At 36.0% G+C, this 19,287-nt stretch overlaps 1 protein-coding gene across 1 annotated transcript in view; it reads right to left on the bottom strand.

The window, feature by feature from the left end:
- The window catches only part of PCDH15 (protocadherin related 15), a 1,145,650-nt gene that overhangs the window by 834,700 nt on the left and 291,663 nt on the right, over positions 1 to 19,287 (bottom strand). Inside the window, exon 2 of the mRNA XM_068548948.1 lies at positions 12,327 to 12,519. The gene's annotated coding sequence lies outside the window, so the exon portion shown is untranslated. The remainder of the gene's footprint in view (positions 1 to 12,326; positions 12,520 to 19,287) is intronic.

Below are 19,287 nucleotides of genomic sequence, written 5' to 3'. Positions count from 1 at the left end.
GTTCGTGAAATACGAGCAGAAAGAAAGAGGGAAAAATCAAAGGCTGATATACAGGTTTCTGAACTGGTGCAATTTGATGTTGGTTGTCATCAGTCACTGAAATAAGAATTTGGTGAAGAAAAAGGAGAGGTTAGGAAGTAGAGGTGGGCAACAGATCATGAACTTAGTTTCACACTTATTGAATTTTAATTACCCATGGAATATCCAAATGGAAGTTCCAGGAGGCAGCTGGTTTTGCAAATCTGAGCTTTGGAGTGAAATTCGGAGATGTTAGAGTTATAATTTTAGCTGCCATCTGCAAACAGAAATTAGTTAAGAATTTGATAGTGGATGAACTAAATCAGAAGTAATATGAAAGAAGAGAAGAGAAAAAAATATAAGGAAGTACATCTGAGCACACTAACATCTAAGACCTGCATAGAAAAAGAATTGCCTGAAAATGAATCTGAAACGAGTCTTGAGAAATAATATTTTAAAAATAAACAAGGGCTTCCCTGGTGGCGCAGTGGTTGAGAATCTGCCTGCCAATGCAGGGGACACGGGTTCGAGCCTTGGTCTGGGAAGATCCCACATGCCGCGGAGCAAATAGGCCCGTGAGCCACAATTACTGAGCCTGCGCGTCTGGAGCCTGTGTTCCGCAACAAGAGAGGCCGCGATAGCGAGAGGCCCGCGCACCGCGATGAAGAGTGGCCCCCACTTGCCGCAATTAGAGAAAGCCCTCGCACAGAAACGAAGACCCAACACAGCCATAAATAAATAAACAAATAAAATAAAAAAATTAAAAAAAAATATATTAAAAAAAAAAAAAATAAAAAAAATAAACAACAAAAACAATAAAACAAAAGTGCCAGGGGAAAAGAGTGAGAAGTTCAAAGATCAAGGATTAGTCAACAAAACTGAATAATGCAGATAAATGAATGTAAGACAAGGTTTGAAATCTTCCATGGAATTTAGCAAATAGGAGGTCACTGCTGATGTTGGCATTAGGTATTTCAGGTAAGTAGTGGGACTGGGAGCCTGATTGCAATGGGAAGAGTGAAACTGCTTTAATAATTCACTTAAAGGGTCAATGAATTTAAAGTTGAATTCAAACTTCCAAATATAATTCTTTATAGAATCAAAGACCCCTGGAAACTTGGTCATTTCCTATATGAGACTCTCCTTAAAAAACATCACTTTCCCCATAAGAAGAATCCTAAGTACACAGGATAGAAGGCAATATTGACTGACTCAGGAATTATGGCTGAGTTTTCCTAAATGACAAAATAAGGACTCCTAACATAGTACGTGGCTTCAGAAACATTCGTAACTTAAAATTTATTTGACAACCAAGATATTTTATGACAGTTACAAGAATCTCTTTGTTATGACCAAAAAAAAAAAAAAAAACCCACCCTATGACATATTTTTTTGTATGAAAGCTGTACTTTATCCAAAAATCTTGTTTCTATTTTGTTCCTTGTTAAATTCCCACCGTGTGACTTGCTGAAAAGCTGCAGGAGAATTTCCAGATGAGCTGTGGTAACAGCTTATTCCTTCCTCCTGCTATGTCTTCAACATCCACGTTCAACATTAAATTGCACTGAAGCAGAAATTAAGTGTGATAGTAAGCCTGGCCCAGAGTGTGTGTGTGTCTGTATGTGTGTGTGTGTGTGTGTGTGTGTGTGCGCATGAGTGGGCATGTGCACACACACACATGCTTTAAGCAAAAGATAGAGGCTTGAGGTGACTTAATACCTGCAGATACAACTTACTGACAAGGAATTAACATATACTTAATAGATTCAGAACCACATTTTTCCAAAGAAGCAATTATAATAATCACCATCTTACAGAAAGCAATTGATATGTTTCTGATATCTTACGATTAAGAAAAAATATTCAATGAATATTTTTCAGATTCCATGTTTAAACACATTCTTTACTAACCAATCATTCCACAAAACACCTTTTCTTAACTTAAATTTGAATAATAAGATGCAATTTGATCAGAAGTACTTACCTGTTATCTTCCACCATAGGAATTAAAAGAAATATTAGCCAACAAGGACACAGAAGTGGCAAAAGAAAATGCACGCTCCCAACAAATTTGTTGAAGTTTGAAAATGGAAGACAAGTAACTTATTTAGCTGAGTACAGAAAATTACATTGCAAAAGGCAAAAGTGGAGAGATCATGATAATAAAAAACAGCCAATTGACTCCGCAGAACATAGGAAAAGCTCAGTAAATGGAGATAACATGAAAAACAGGGGAGGGTATTGGTGTTAGCTCAGAGACCTTACACAAGGGTCCCGGTTAAATAACTAGGTTCTGAGCAGTCTTCCTCAAATCTTCTCTTGTCACACAGCTTAGAGATTAGAATGTTTTCTGAGACACTGTCACAGATCTCCCACACTCTGAGTCATCAAACACAAGTCTACTTCTTTGCTTGAATACATCACAGTAAAGCCCACTTGTTGACAAGCCCTATGCCTGTCATACACAGAGGGTGATGAAAGAGCATTTCTGTGCCGTGCCATTAGTGACACAGACACTTATCTGCTCCAAAAATTCACTCCCCTCTTCTGTCTGGATACACATCATGATTACCTGTCCCAATCTCCCTTGTAGTTAAAAGTGGCCATGTGACTGAGTTCTAGGCAAAGGGGTGTGAGAGGAAGTCACATGTGCCTCATCCAGTACAGTACATAATCCCCACCTTGCATGCTATTTGTTTTCCACAGAAGGTTGTCTGGATAACAAACCCTCAGAGAGAATTTGGAAGCCATAGGTTGAATATCACTCCCCAGACTCCTTACATACTACTGACATAAAACCACCTGCAGACAGTTACATAAGCAAAAAAATAAACATGGAGCAATTACATGTGAGAGTATATTTACTTCCATGGCCTACATAACCTAACTAATAAATTTTTAGATGTGATTGGAGAGGCATGAATAATCAATCAATCAGTCTCTTGGAGGAAAACCTGGAACCCGAAAAAGGGAGAACAAAGCAGCACACATAATAAAAGGTGGGGATGGGGAAAGAAAATATTACAGAGGGAACCAAGCAAAACTTAAATAAATAAGCAAAGCTATAATTAATATCCTCACAGAGATAAGAGAATATGTTCATAAAAAAGCAACTGAAGTAACAGTGAACAAGAAGGAGTTCTTAAAAGTGTGAAATACTAAAACAAACAGGAAAAGATAATAGTAACAATGACCAAAATACTTCCAGGCCAATTATCTTTTAATCAATACCATAGTACCCGGACTGCTTGTCATGGTCATTAATGACCTCCAATTTTTGAAATCAATGTTTATTTCTCAGTTCTTATCTTCCTGGAATCAGCAATGGCCTTTAATACATGGATCCTTCTTCTAGGCTTCCCAAGGCCCCAGAGCACAATCCTCAGACGTCTTTTCTTACAAGTTTATATCCAGGCCCAACATTGTCTCTGAGCTCTAAACTTGCAGAGTCATCTAATTTGAATATACTATATTCATCGCAAGTATGACATGCTGAAAAATCAAATATTGATTTGCCTTTCTAAACACATTTCAGGCTTACTCATATCAGTGACAACTCCAAAAATCTTGGAGTCATCCAAGAAGTTCCCTCTCTTTCTTTCATACACCACATTCAAGCCATCAATACATTTATGTTGGTTCTATCTTTACAATATATCCAAAATAAACCACTTTTGAGCACTCGTACTGCTAATACCTTAGTCTGAGCCGCCATTTCCTCTTGCCTGGATTATTGCTTTGGCTCCTTAATTCCTTGCTTCTGCTCCTGCCTACATGTAGGCTATTTCCACACAGCATCCTCAAGGCAGATAAACCGATAGTGAACCCTCTAGATTTCCTTATTGTGTCCCACATATCTGGGAAAAGCCTCCAACATGGAATTGCCAACAGACGAAGACCCAAACAGCTCCAAGTAGAGTCTCTTCCTCCTAGCTAAAGCACTGGGAAAAGGATGGCTGTACAACAGATAAACTTTTTGGCAATACCTGCCCTACTCCAACCAAACACCAGGGGAAAAACTGCATCCCTTCTTTCTCCCCAGGGGTTTCAGTGAGGTCAAGTAGGAAGTTGATTTCCCACCACTAACAGCCCTGTTCCTCCCCAGAGAAGAAGGTAGCTACCATCCAATTTCCCTAGTCATGATGGTTAATTTTGTGTGTCAACTTGGCTGGGCCCTGTGGTATTCAGATATTTGGTCAAACATTATTCGGTATCTGTGAGGGTGCTTCTTGATGAGACTAACATTTGAACTTGCAGCCTGGGTAAAGTAGATTGCCCTCCCTAATGTGGGTAAGCCTCATCCAACCCACTGAAGGTCAGAAGAACAAAAATAATAAGGGAGAATTCGCTCTCTCTGCCTCACTGTCTTCCAGTTGGGTATTGGTCTTGTCTGCCTTTGGACTCAGACTAGAACTGGAACTTACATCATTGGGTCTCCTGGGTCTACAGCTTGCTGACTGCAATCTTGGGATTTCTCGGACTCCATAATTGCATGAGCTAATTCCATGTATATATAAATAAAATATCTTTATATTATCTTTATATATTTATAATATCTATTATATATATATATGTAATCTTTCTCCCTTTCTCTCTCAGTAGAAGATACATATATCTTCCATTGGTTCTGCTTCTCTAGAGAACCCTGACTAATACAGTAGTGTTAGCCAGGTGAGTCCTGGTGGAGTGAGAAGCTCATCTTCTATTCACCATCAGACAGAAGCTGGAGGTGCTCTGATTCCCCCAGTCTCACCCCCAGCATACTGCCAGAGGGATCCTCCACCAGGTAAGCCAGGTGAGCCTCCACTGTGAACCAGAACCAGGCAGACTTAATTAGGGAGGCAGTGCTAGGCTGAGCTTGTAACCTGTAGACTTCACTCTCCCACTTCCCTGCCCAACCCACAGTCAGCAGGGCTCCACGGAGCTGAGCCTCCATCCTGAGCCTACAACAACAACTTGGTGTGAGATTGACCTCTACTTCCCCCAGCCCCCTATCTGGGTGGCTGTGGGATCCCAGTGTGATCTTATACCCCACTCAGAGGCAATGAGGCAGTATAAGTCTGTGTCTGAATATAATGGAAAGGAGGGCTGCCATCTTGGGAAAAAAATGGAACCAAGAGACCAATGTTTCTGAAGACTTGGGAAGATTTATTGACTGGCATGATCTGTGGAATGTTTTGCAAAAAAATAAAGATAGATTCAGAAAAGTAAGCACAAAAATGCAATGTATTCACGATGGAAAGACAAAAATTGGACAATAATATCACAGCCTATTGTTGGTATATCATTAGCATATTAAAGTAACTAGAATTTATAACATTGATCTATTACTCTCTTTGGAACTTAGGAGAGGATAAAAAAGATGGTGAAAAAAGATGGTGAAAAAAGATGGTGATGGTATAAAGCAGCCAAATGTTTAAGTACTATAATAGGAGATAAATAATCAATGAAGAGATAGAATCATAAGGGTATTATTTAGAAATATAGATATAAACAAAGAAGAAACACCCCCAAAATAGAGAGTTGAACAAAGTTGTGTAAGGAGACTTAACTACAGAAGCAGGAACTAATATTTAATTATATACACAGTTTGATTTTTTAACCATGCACACCTACAGCTTTGATTAAAATAAACATGAGCTCTAAGAAATTGCTTTGATTTATGTATGTGTACATAAACATACATACACACATGTGTGTATGTGTGTGTGTGTTTGTGTATAAAAACTGAGAAGGAAAAGTAATCTACATCCAGATGGTAGCTGTTTACAAAGTATGTATAATTCTCCATAAATACTAGAAATGCTCTTTGCTTTAGTGCTTTCTCATTCACACAATATTTTCCACTGAGGTTACGATCATTCGAAAAAATTATTTTCAACTACAATAAAGCGAAGCCTTATTACCTGAAGCTCTGTTGAATTTTATTCTATTCTTAACCCTGATTTATGATTACAAAATAAGAATTTATATAATGTATACTATTCAGAACTCAGTATATCCTGAGTGAAAATTTCTCAATAAACTTTATAAAGATGTCTAAAATTCTTGCTATCATTTTCTGTAAAATATTAGCACACCAATGTAACAATAGCTAATGTTCCAAAACAGAGCACTCTGGTTCATGCTCACAGTATCAGAAAGTAAGGCTGTTTAACAGACTGTCAATGAGGCTTACATGAAGGGACTCATGCAGAGATATTCAGAAATAAAATTAAACAGGGAGGGAAAATCTGTTCTACATTATCTACCTTGCAGAGGTTAAATGGATGACAAAACCACCAGGAATAGTTCCTGGCACACAGTAGGCACTCAATATTTATTGTTTTCTTCATTTATTTATCGAACAAATTTAACATCACATCAAAGAAAACAGAGAAAAAGCAGTGAAATCAAACTCCTGCATACATTCTCAGACTGCTTTCCTCCAAAAATAGTCATGCATAAGAATTTTATTTAGAGAAGAGAGCTCAATATTTAAAAATTCAAGAATTAAAGAAAAGTTAAGAGAAAACATAAAATGGAAATTAAAATTTTGAGCACTTCAATTTATTTCTGGCCAAGTACTTAAATTTCTGATAATCTACCCTATAGCTAGGAATAACTTTAGTGCTTTTAGAGTATACATTTTCCTTTTTAAATCATAGACATTCTTTTTCATGCTCCTTTCTGCCATCTCTTCTTGGAATTCAGAAAAGTAAGCACATGTTTATCTCATTTTTACAAAATTCTCCTTCTCACTTCTCAGTTTTATGCTTTTTTCTAAATTGTGTCCCCTTCTCTTGTCCCTAGCCCATCTTTACTCTTCTTAATACAAACATTCACTCACTTTTTTTCTTTTTCTAAGTTCCTACCACTTTTCTACAAATAGTCCTTGAAATAAATAAATACATACATACATACATACATACATACATACAGACATACATACATACCAAAAGCCATCACCAGGACGAGACAAATGTTCACGGTCACGACTATTATTTTAATTGTTCTTAAGAAAGTAGAATGGACACAGGGAGACCTCTACTATAGCGATTGTGCAAATCAATACCACCAGTCTCTGCAAAGCAGATAGGAGGAAAATACTTTATTGCAGTGTTTCATACTGAAACTCCAAAACATCATTTCAACTTTTCCTTACTCTGGAAAGTAATATTCAGAGCAAATATGCATTCGTTGATTAAATATTTACTGAGTACTTACTAAATTCTGGACACTGAGCTAGTTAGTGGAACTACTAAAATACGTTGTGCAAAGCAAAGCCCCAAATGAAATATGCTCTTTTCATTTAATTCACAGAGCAAGACTATGAGGTAGAAAATAATATCGGAGTTTTACAGGTGAAGCAACTGTAGCTTATCAACGTTAAACTATTTACCTGCAGAATAAGAATAAGCAAGGATTTGACTTGAGCTCTGACTCCAAAGCCTTTACTGTCCAAATTCTACCTAAATGGTGATGATGGTGATAAATATCAATCTCCATTTACTGAGACATTCCTTGGTTGCAGGTCCTGGGCTGGGATGCTTTACATATGTGAATTACATCCTTTTTGTCAGCCTTTTACAGACAAGGCTGAGTAGTGAGACAGCAAGCTCATCACTAGTAAGGGACTGGAGCAGAATTAAAGCTCAGTTCCATCTGTTCTCCTCACCATTCTTTCTGTCTGTCTCATTTCTCCATCTCTGGATCAAAGGCTCTGTTTTTCTTTCAGTTTTTCTCTCTCACTGTCTGGTCTATCTGTCTGTCTCTTTTTCTCTGTCTGCCTGTCTCAATCTTCCTTTCTTTCTCTGTTTTTAGACTGCTGTTTCTATTCCCCTTTCACTATACATCTTTCTTTTATTTTTTACCATTTGTCTTTCAGACAGTTTATCTTTTTCTGTCCATTTCTCTCCGTCTTGCTTCTTCATTGTTTCTACCTCTACCTCTCTCTCTCTCTCTCCACCTCTCTTTCTGTTCTTTCCTCACTGTATATTTCAGTTTCTCTCTCAGCTCCCGTTCTTTTTTTGCCCATCTTTCACTCTGTGCCTCTAACTTACTTTGTCTCTCTTTTAGTGAGTCTCTCTGTTTCTCTTGTTTTTCATGTAGCGATCTCTGTGTCTCTCTTTGTGTGCGTACCTCTATGAGTATCTCTTGGTGACTTCTCTGTGTCTCTGTCTCTCAGACAGTGACTTAAGGTTCTAAAGAAATAACTACCTCTCATTCAGTTTTAATGAACCTTCTCTGGATTCCAGTGATGCACTGCAAAGTTGAGGAAATCAGTCCCTTAAATGATAAAGCAAAAAGGAAAGTCACTGTCCTTGGATAAACAATTTGCATTTCCATAAGGATTCAGTGATGCAGAATCGGAAAAGGCTCTTTCTGACATCTCCATGAAAATAACAGGGAGAGCATTCATTAGCTGGGCTCCCCTCTGAATGATGCACTTCATCGCACACACCGCTGTCCTCCCCCTTTCAGGAAACTACTTAATTCTGTCTGAAACCTGCCCTTCCACTAGGTATTAGAATGAATGACTTTTCAAAGTAATAGGAACTACACATCTGCAATGGCCTGCGACTGCTTACACTCTAAAAGCCATAAAGAAATGTACACCTCCTGTCAATTTCTTATCCATCAAGAAGCACAATAAACAAGCTTTGAATTTTTCCATTTGCCAGTCCGAAAGAAAGAAATGCTTTAGTTTCTTTAGTTTCTTGAAATAATGACTGCTTTTGCCTTTTACATTTATAGCTTCAATAGCCATGATCTGATATTTAAGGATGAGTACAACCTATAAACAGCTTGTGAGCTAAAAGGAAATCTGTCCATTACATTGCTCAGGTAGAAAATTTTACTCTTTAGAGTAGAAATTATCTCACTGCTGTTATTGCTTGTTGATAGATATATACACACACACAGATATGATCATCTTGAGGAATTGGTAGAAAATCAGAATCATTAACAGTTAATTGATTAATTTAGATTATTTAGCAACATAGAGGTTTCTTATTCATTACCTTGGCTTATCCTTACAAAAACTCTGATAGGCTAAGTTTTACACATGTTTAGGGAATGTGCCAAGGCTTCCAAGGAAAATTATTGCTGTCTTTGTACTAGAATCTGAGGTTTCTGTGCTCCTTATATCAATTAATAAAGAGAGGGAGAGAGAGACTATCTTGCTCATTAGTGCCTGACTTATTTGCAAGCTGAGACCAAATCACATTCATTTAACAGTCCTGAAAATCTGGCACTGTTTATACATCACAGGTGGTGATTCTACTTCAAGGCCATACTGTTCATACTCACATTCAAAACTACCTCCTCATGCTTCCTCCCCTCACACACTCATATGTGCAAGGAAGTAATGGTTACATTTTGAATTTCTGTGTATATTCTCTGGTTTCATCACCATTTCAATCTAAGTGGCTCTAGTATTCAATTCAAATAAAAGTTACACATTAATTCAGTGTCTGAGTGCTTTGAACCTTTGGAATCTGTACGTAGACTCTACCAAGAGAACATAATTTTGCCATAAATTACTCACAGTAGCTCTTTTTCTCACTCAAAACTGACTGTGAGCACTAATGAATTCCCACAATTCCTTCCAATATCTCCTCATGCAACCAGTGATATTTGAGTATGAAACTAATATATGAAGCCCCATATGTCATCATTAGTTTGGAATCAACAGTCTGCCATATTATAAACTAATAACAAATAAAAATCCCATTACAAAAGAAAACATATCTATATCCAAACAAAGTTTTAGTTAAAAGTAATAAAAATAGTTTTGGAAAATCACCCTGGTTGAGTAACACTATTTTTTCCATATTATACAATTGTATAGCCTTCCCCATGGACGCATGTGGAAGCTACAGAGACTGACAAAATGGTTCAAAGACACCAGTGATACCAACAGTAAGAACAACCCTTAAAAAAGTGGAAAAAGAAAAAAATAAAATGACTATAACCAACTCTTAGAATCCCAAGGAAAATTAAACTTTTAGACAATAGACACATCCACTCCGTTTAGAAAGTATGTGGTCTCTTTGTTGAGATCATTATTTCTGCCAGCTTGAATTTAGTCTTAGGTTGGGACCCTGAGTAAAACTTGAAACCATATACTTCTCCCCAGTGTTAAGGCTACAATAAACTGTAAATGTATACAGCGCTAGAAAAAAAGTTGAGGTAACAGCTGGTTTATGAGAGAAGTTTTGTATTATTTTACACATGTTAGTAGGAACAAAAGTTCCTATTGTCTGAAATTATATCTGTACATTTACAGCAGAGGAAATACACTGATCTATCCTTAAAAATATTCACACTTAGGGGATTACCTTATTTTTTTTTTATTTTACTTTGTACTATTATTGTAAAGGCTTATTATTTATTCAGTGAGTAAAAGCCCACATGATCAAGTGAGTAAAGAAAAGAACCATTAATTACTCAGTGTACATTTGCTTGACACACATTTTGCGATCAAAGAAAAATCGTGATTTCCTTTGACAAGGAAAATAATAATTACCTTTTAACTTCAAACTTGAGCTGTGTACCAAAACATTGGGGAATTTTTGCAAAGGGCTTCAATTTATGTCTGCCTGTCTGCCTTTAAAGTTGGATGATGAAAAGGCACAGTGCATATTATGCAAAATTTAAATGTGGCAAGACTAAGAAACAAAGTCTGTAATGGACATTCAACTTGAGCTTTTTCTTCTTAGAATTATAATTATTAGTGTTCATTTTTAAACTACTTTTATAGTTCAGGCACTCACTGAGCTCATCAAATAATCTCATAAATGGATATACTATAATTTTAAAAATCTCTTAGAAAGTGAAAGGTTTGAAACTTCTTTATAAAGAATACTCAAAACTTTACCCCATAATATTCCACACAAGCAGCTAACAGTAAGATAGCACACACTCTGATCTGGTCAAGTCCCTGAATGGTTAATGTTTAGGGGTCATTTCTGTGGCAAAGTGATGGAGATTCACATTCCGTGTTTCACATGCACATCATTGCAACATCTGAGAGATGAGGATGTCCCCACTCGGTGCAACGGGGCACACATTAAATTGCACTTCTATTTCATAGGAGAATGAGTCCACAGTCAAGAGGGATCAAGTTGCTGAAATTTGAAGACTCACACGTACAGATCAACGCACGGACTCACACTTATCCACAACTAAAGAAAACTAAAGAAACTAATAGAGGAACCATTTGCGGTGAAAAATAAGTTCCCATGAGCATGCATAAAGAGTTTCAAACTAGGTGTGAAAACTACAGGAAGCATTCTATATTTAAAATGTGCTTCTTTCACAAAGTATTTGCTTCTCTGATGTTAAGCAACACAATAACTCTATGCCTTAAGTATTTGGTTACCGGATTTGACAATTAGCTCTATTTGTGAAATCAAATGAGTATGGAGTTGGAGTTAACCTTACATGAGGCTGTCACATTATACTCTAGTTAACAATAGGTCTCTGCATCCATGCTACAACTCCATCACATCGATGACCATCTGTGCATGCTAGAGACACACATGAGAGGACCAGCAGACTGGGTCTGAGACTTGCTACTCAGGCCCACCTTCTGTATAGTTACCAAACTATGTTTTTACTGTAAAGGCCACACCCCGAAGCAGGAAAGCTGTTAGTACTATCTAGTACTAATTCTGTATTACAAGGATAAAGTCCATCTGAACTCAAATTCTAAATGGTTAATGCTCCTGATACTTTTGTAAAGGAGCCGATATTCTAATACACTAAAACATCTATGTGTAAACATCAGGATACTCTATATCACTACAAAACACAAAATATAATTGTGAAACAATTAGCCACGTAACTTACCCAGTAACTCTAACCTCCTGCAACTATCACACAGAAAACAAAACCTCATGCAGGCATACTTGAACATGCAAAAACCGAACATACCATGTCAGTACTGACACCCTTTTCCTATATTTTGTCAGGGAGAGAGAAGCAAAAGAAGCGGCTGAGGATTATAATTTTTAAAAATGACAAACCACACAGAGTCATAATTCAAAAGCACGTGTCTTTCTAAACATTGCATTGACTTCTCAACAAAATTACAATACCACACAGTAATCCGGAAGGCTGAGGGGACAAGGGGTTGTGCTTATTCTTCTAGCAGATAATTATGTGTACATCATTACTGCTCTAGTCTTTGAACATGCATGACAGAAAGTGATACCATGACAGAGACCCTCTGTACTGAAACAAAGTCTTAACTTTCTCTGTACTTCACTGCTGCCTTAAATTTGAAAGATCAAGGGGGGGCATGGGGAAATAAAAGAACTTACTTGCCGGTTTAAAGTTTCATCTTTAGCCCATGTAAGATCATGCAGCAAGTTTTCTTGCCAAGGCTGCCTCCTGCACATTCCTTTCAAAACAACCAATGCTCATAATCTAGGTCCAAGACGATTTGTTCTCACACCATACTTCTTGTTTCTGGGAGGCATTAATATCCAGTTTCACATCATCAAGAAAATGTTACTAGAGATTAAAAAAAAAAAAAACAAAACACCTCAGCGTATTAACCCAGAAGGCATACTATCCTTCTCCCCGTTCTGAGATATATGCCAACTGCCTTAGTTATCACAAGCAACTAACTCTAAGCTGCTAGCAGGAATCTGCCTGCCCTCTATCTGTCGCTATTAGCTCAGCATGTTGATTCGCTGGCACTGAAGCAACAGCAATTAGCTGTCCTGCTCCAGCACTCGCAGGGAAGAGCTGAATGCGCTAACCCACACAGCGACTGCGGAGCTCTTTGCACCAATTAGTAGCAGGTGCTACGTCCTGCTAGACAAATTGATGCCCCACTGATCATCGGTGTTGGCTACTTTATTGTACTGTGTCCTGTCAGCCTGTCTGGTGATTCTCTGTTCTCTTCCGTGTGGTTGTTTTTACTATCTTACCTCATCAGTACTAAGAAGTTTAGCAGCTTACATTCAGTGACAGTATTATTGACAAGTCAAAATAATCTCTTAATCTCCTTTCATATTTCTTTCTCTCTCTCTCTCTCCCCTTTAATTCCACCCTCTTATATCAAGCCCACCACATCTTCATATCTTTTGGGCATAAGGAAACTTCACACATTCTATAGAAGCTAAAAAATTTTTTTCTAGGTTCTTATAGGCACATATGACTCATTGATGGTGTTATACAGAAACATACTATAAGAAAAGATACAGCCTATTTCTTAAATATTGTGATATATGAAAACCTCACAACAACATTTTGCAAATGAACACACAAACCGGTGAAAAAACAGTTATTTGTTATCTAAATCAAGTATACCATTTCTTGCCTAGGATTTATGCAAGTTCATATCAAATTTTGCCCACATGTTCATCTGAGGCTCTGAGAAGGAAGAATCGAAAAATGAAAGCAATTTCAGAAGGGCGGTTGTGACAGAGCAAACAGCCTGAAGTTGGTTAAAAGTGACAAGATGAAGAGTACACAGACAAAATCCATCAATGTCTTCCTCATAGCTAAGGTGGATTATTTATCATAATACACTCATCCTATTTAAGAAAATAACACTCAATGCCTCTAGAGTGTTGCCATATTTATACACATTCATTCTCAGAGAGTAACATCTCATTTAGTACAAAAGTCACTTATCTCGCAAATTCAGTTTGCCAGAGAGGGAAAAATTTTGAAGAATGTGTAAATAATCCAGGGTCAGTCAAATGTGTCATAAGTGTCAAGCAGTAAAATGTGTGCAGGTAAATCATAGATAAATAATAGGTGAACCCTTAGAAACTTCAGTCAGAACCTCGTTGCCCTTATTTTATATACAACTCAAACAAATGAAAGCATTTGCATCTTTCAAAACAAAGACTGGGGGACAGTGGTGAGAATTTATAGGAGACAGATGCATTTTATAGTTGTAAGAACTGATGTTTTAAAAGTTTAAACATTGATATTTTAATAAAGATGCCTTTACCAATAAACATTTAAACAAAGTTGTGTATATTTAGTTTGAGAAGACTTTTTTTCACTTCAGGAAATAGCACACATATGGAATAATCCATACATTGATATTGTTGGTTAAATAAAGTATTTGGCATTATGAAGGCTGCTCCAGTAACAATAGGAATTATTAAACGTAATTTTTATTAAAGACAAAGTCAGCCTCATTTCTGGTGATGTCCAATTATAATTTTGATGACACATCAGAATGATAGCTAGAATGCAGAAAATTTCATCCCTTCCTCATGTCCTATGAGAAATTAGATCATTATCAATTGAACTCTTGTAGATGACAATAGCTGCTTTTCTTTCTTTTTTAAAAGAAGTCTCCATATTTAGATTTTGGGAAAATACATATTTAATAAGATGCAAAAAACCCTATATACTATAGGATAAGTATAGGTGAATTGTAGGGGACCAATTTAAAAACACAATAAACAAAAGAGAAAAAGTCACTAAAAAATCTTGAGATAACTTCTGTTAAAAATATGGTGTATAATACTCTAGACTTCTTTAGATCTCTCTCCCCCACTTACATTTTAAAGCCAAATTGATTTTTGCTCTACACACTACACTTCAACTCCCTTTTTCTTTTAACAAAATATCACGGACATTCTTTTTGTCAGTAAATCTAGATTTAAATGATTGTTATTATGTTTCATCATATGTACATATATACAATTTATTTATCAAAATAGTTATGTTTTGAAATTTAGGTAGTTTCTAATTTTAATATATTTGTAGAAATATATTTTATTCTATTCTAGTTATCAGCATAACTTTCTAGGAATAGAAATAATTGGTCTAAGGGAGTTGATCTCTCATTATTATCAGGTAAACTCACAGATGACATCTGATGATTTTTGGTGTGTGTCTTAGTATCCCTAATAATATAAGTTCCATAACGGCAGGGCCGTGTTTAATTTATCTTTGTATGCCTTACTACCTGTAGCTAAGAGTCTCACATATAAAGTACATGTTTAATGAATTGTTCTATTGACAAAGTACACACATACAGCTCCAATACCTCGTTTGCCTAATATGCCCTTGAAATAAAATGATTTTAAACACTATAAAATACTCCTTCCATAATACAGAATATGAAACTTCTCCTTTCATTACAAATATTTAAAAGAATGGTGGAGCTCATGGTGGACAGAGATTGAAGGAGGCATATTTTAAAGGGCCAGAAACAATAATCCAGGACAAGCAAGAGAAGACCAGACAGAGCTCTCAAATTAGAGAACAAGAGAGTCTGTGAAAATTAAGACTGAGGGAGAGATCTACGTGGAAACAAGAATCATTATGGATTAGAGACCAGTTACTATCAGGAGAATCCAAAAAGGATAAAGAAAATATTTATACTTCAGATAAATGTATTCTCACAGTTTAACTGTGATTTAGGATAAACCTCAGGATTAGAACACAACCATGGAAACATGTAACTCATTCAAAAGAGGGGATTTCCAGCAAAGTGCACTGAGTGGTACTAGGCTGTGTCAAGAACCTAAAACGGAGAGGCTGGGGGCTATGGGTTTGATTTCTGGCTCTGCTTGTTCTAGCTAGGCAAATAAGCTGACTTATTTAAGTCTCAATCAGGATCCTTATTTATAGTGAACAAAAAATCACAGAGAATTATGTTACTAAAGAGTTTGCTATTCTTGTGAACACACTATGCTTTCTCATGCTTCTGTGATCATGTCTGTAATTTGGGAGACATATCAGCATGCATGTTAAGTGCTGGAGCTAGCATGCAAGTGCGTGAGATCTAATGGTTATATGACCTTGAACTAATTCTTTAACCTCTATGAGAGTCTAATTTTTAATCTGGATATTAATATAGTAATAACAACTAGCCACACTTATTGCAATATTTAAATGTGACATATTTTTACAAATACTTAACACAGTAAAGGAATATTGTATATATTTGGTAATTTTTAGGTATTAGTACTATCATTTTTAACATAAAGTTTGATATGATTAGCTTATAGGTGCAAACAAGAAAGAGCCAACATACATAGATGAATTCCAGATAAAGCAAACCCTTGTAATGCAAAGCTTTAAAGTTTGATTTGTATCATGTTAATATAGAATTTCAGCCCAGGAGGTCCTGTAATCAGTTATGTCACGTGTTCTAAGTTTTTATTTGCCTAAGGGTTATAGGGCGATTGTTAAAATAAAGATTCCTGGGGAGACTCTGAATCAAAAGATCTGGAGTGGGCCTGGGAACGGCCAACTGAAGCTAAGTCTATGTCACGGTAGTACAGCAAGACCCCTGGTTCACAACCCCAGCTCACAAGGTTCACAGTGATGCCACACAATGCTGTGGTCAAGCAGTTGTGCTTTGAAACTGACCATAGGAACTGGAAACTCCATTCTGACATTTACCAGTCAGTTGATCTTCCCCAAGCTGCTTGATTTCTAAGCTTTAATTTTCTCATATGTAAAATAGTAACAGGATTAGTAATTGAAGATTAAATAGAATGTGCGTATAAGGCATTACTTTATGGGATGTCTTGCATATACTGTATGCATATAAAGCATAGAGGAAGTGCCCATTAAATGTTAATCATATAGTGATGAAAATCTTTCCTTGGAATAGGGAAAAGAAAAGAGTCTTAAAGGTTAAAAAGATTTGGTTTTGATTCCTGGTTGGACACAACTTCCTGAGCTTCCATTTTACTGTCTTTAACCAAGGTCATGGGTAAAGGTGCCTGAAGAGGAGTCATTTGAGGCAAAATTCAATGTGCTCAGTTTGTGAGCCCTTGTGTTCTGGTTTGGGGCTGTGTCTATCTAGAAGAAGAGGCACATTTTTCTTCCCACAAAGGCAACACTGTGCTATCCACAGTCCATATCTACACAAAGGTGCCTTTTTAAAAATCTCATGGAGGTATTAGTGGGCTAGATATCCTGCTTGTGATGGAGTTATATGATCCAATATGATACAATATATAAAGTGCATAGCACAAAGTCTAACAAAGAAGATGTATTCTTTAAAGCATAGCAGTCAAGGACACATATGTGAAACTGGTTTACTTTAAAGAAGAAATTGGTTACATTAGATGCTTTAGAAAGATTTTAAACATTGAAAACATTTTTAACATTTAAAAACATTTAAACATGAAAGCTTAGGATTTCATTTATTTTATAAAAGGGAAAAGCGTTATATATACAGTTAAGAAATGAATCATTAAGTATAAAGTCTATCAGTTATAGGGAAGTGGATGTGTAAATTACATTAAGTAACTTTAAGGACAGTTATGCAGCCTTTACAGTACTAATCATGAAATTATTTAAAAACAAAACATGGCAAAATGGCAAATATTTAAAGCTGAAGAAAAATAGTGTTCATACTGTCTTAAAGACTGTATTCAAACGTATACTGGCAATATCATGGAGAATATAAATTTGGTGACTATCACTGCAGAGACAGTGGTGGATTTCTCCCCACTCCCAGGTCTCTTTCAATGTATTTTTATTTCTTAAATTCTTTTTTCAACACCTCTTATTCTCATTCCCCCCCTTTCATAGATAACCATTTGAATATGTTTAACATGTATTTTTGTTTGTGCTTGTGCAAAAATGTGTATATTGTGTGTTATTCTAAACCTCCATAAAACTAATTCTTTAGCATTTTGTGACATTTTTCATAAAAATGAATTTTACACATTTTACAGAGCAATGGAATAGAAACATAATGTTTTAGCTGTATGCCAAAAATCAGCTACATCCTACATACAGCTGTGAAGCTTACCTTAAACTTTTGTATTCATGCCAGTTCATCTGTGCACTGGTGTTTAATGAACAATAAAAAGCAAACAGCTGGTCAAAAATACAAATTTTATTTTCTGTAGTTAATTTTTGAAATCTTGACTTATTTTAACAATAGGTTTATATTATACCTACAGACAGTAGGCTTATAATAACAAAGCTACTTCTCTTGTTAGCAAGAGACTTAAAATGCTGCTTACTCCAGTCACGATCTCTGGCAAATTTATACTAACTAAATAGAATGTTTCTTATGCGCTTTAGACTCCAGTCTGCTGGTAGGAAGAATTTCAGAGGATCTGATTTAAGTTAAGCAAACCAATACTAACCCATATATTACTCTCAAATATATCTCATTGAGAAAGCAAGACATAAGAGGATTTTTGTCTATCCTTCCAGAATGAGGACGGAGTCCTTGAGTCAATAGAAACCATGAAGTAAAGAAGCAGAGAAGGCATTTTTTTTTAACCCAGATTAAAGCTTTAGCGAGCAAAAGCTTTCTCAACATATCAAAATAGCCTTGCTCATTACAGGCGGTGTCTCACCAAGTGGCCTGGGATCAAGCCTTTCTAGGCTTGTTATCGTCAGTGGTCATTTAGAGTTGAGATTCAAAGCTGTTGGGTATAACTACGCAATAATACCTCAATCAGGGACCTGGGGCTGAAGAGTCATCTGCATTCACATTAATAAGTCTTTGTCGTGATTTCATGTAGAACGACTTTATTTTTGACTCTGACACCTCTTTATTGTCAGGATTCAAGGCAGCTATAGTTAACACAGGTTTTTTTTTTGCCAGATATATATATATATATTTTAACCCAGCACTTGCCTGTTTTACAGTGACAGCTTGGGAAATAAGGGATAGCATAATCTTCATTTAATATTTAGCTGTGCTGAGGTATCAAAACAGGCAGACTATTATTTAGAAGAGCAGTTTGGGGATATCATACAGTAGTTTGAGGGCAATGTGAGAGGAATAAATAATTTTATAAACATATAGTTGTGTACGTACATATACAATGTGACTAAGTAAAATATGTGAAGATGCTGAACTATTCACACCGTTTTTAAAAATTTAATTCTTAAAGAGTATTGAATTTCCAATGAGAAATTTATCTGACAGATTTTGAAATACAGGAACTATTTTTAAGTTTGGATGAGATTAAACATTAAAAAGTCAAATTATTTGTCTCTTTCATATAATCTAAAATCTTTTGACCTAGGAAAATAAAACTAAGAAGAAATAGAGATAATAATTGTTATAAAATATTTTCTAAATCCCATGCTTAATCTTTAGCTATTTCATAGTTGCCTTGGGGATACTTTTTTTTCCCTGAAGAGAGAAATTTAGACCTTACAGAATAGTTTAATTAGTTTAAAACTTAAAAAAGTATCACTTATGCTACCTCTTCTCAATTCTAATTCTTATCTGCTGGATGTATTAGTTGCATTATTGTGCAACAAATCACCACAAATTAGCAGCTTAAAATAACACACGTTTACTATCTCATAGCT

The sequence above is a fragment of the Eschrichtius robustus genome, chromosome 7 (genome assembly GCF_028021215.1).
Source record: "Eschrichtius robustus isolate mEscRob2 chromosome 7, mEscRob2.pri, whole genome shotgun sequence".
NCBI classification, from domain to species: domain Eukaryota; kingdom Metazoa; phylum Chordata; class Mammalia; order Artiodactyla; family Eschrichtiidae; genus Eschrichtius; species Eschrichtius robustus.
This window is presented reverse-complemented; position numbering and strand designations above follow the sequence as displayed.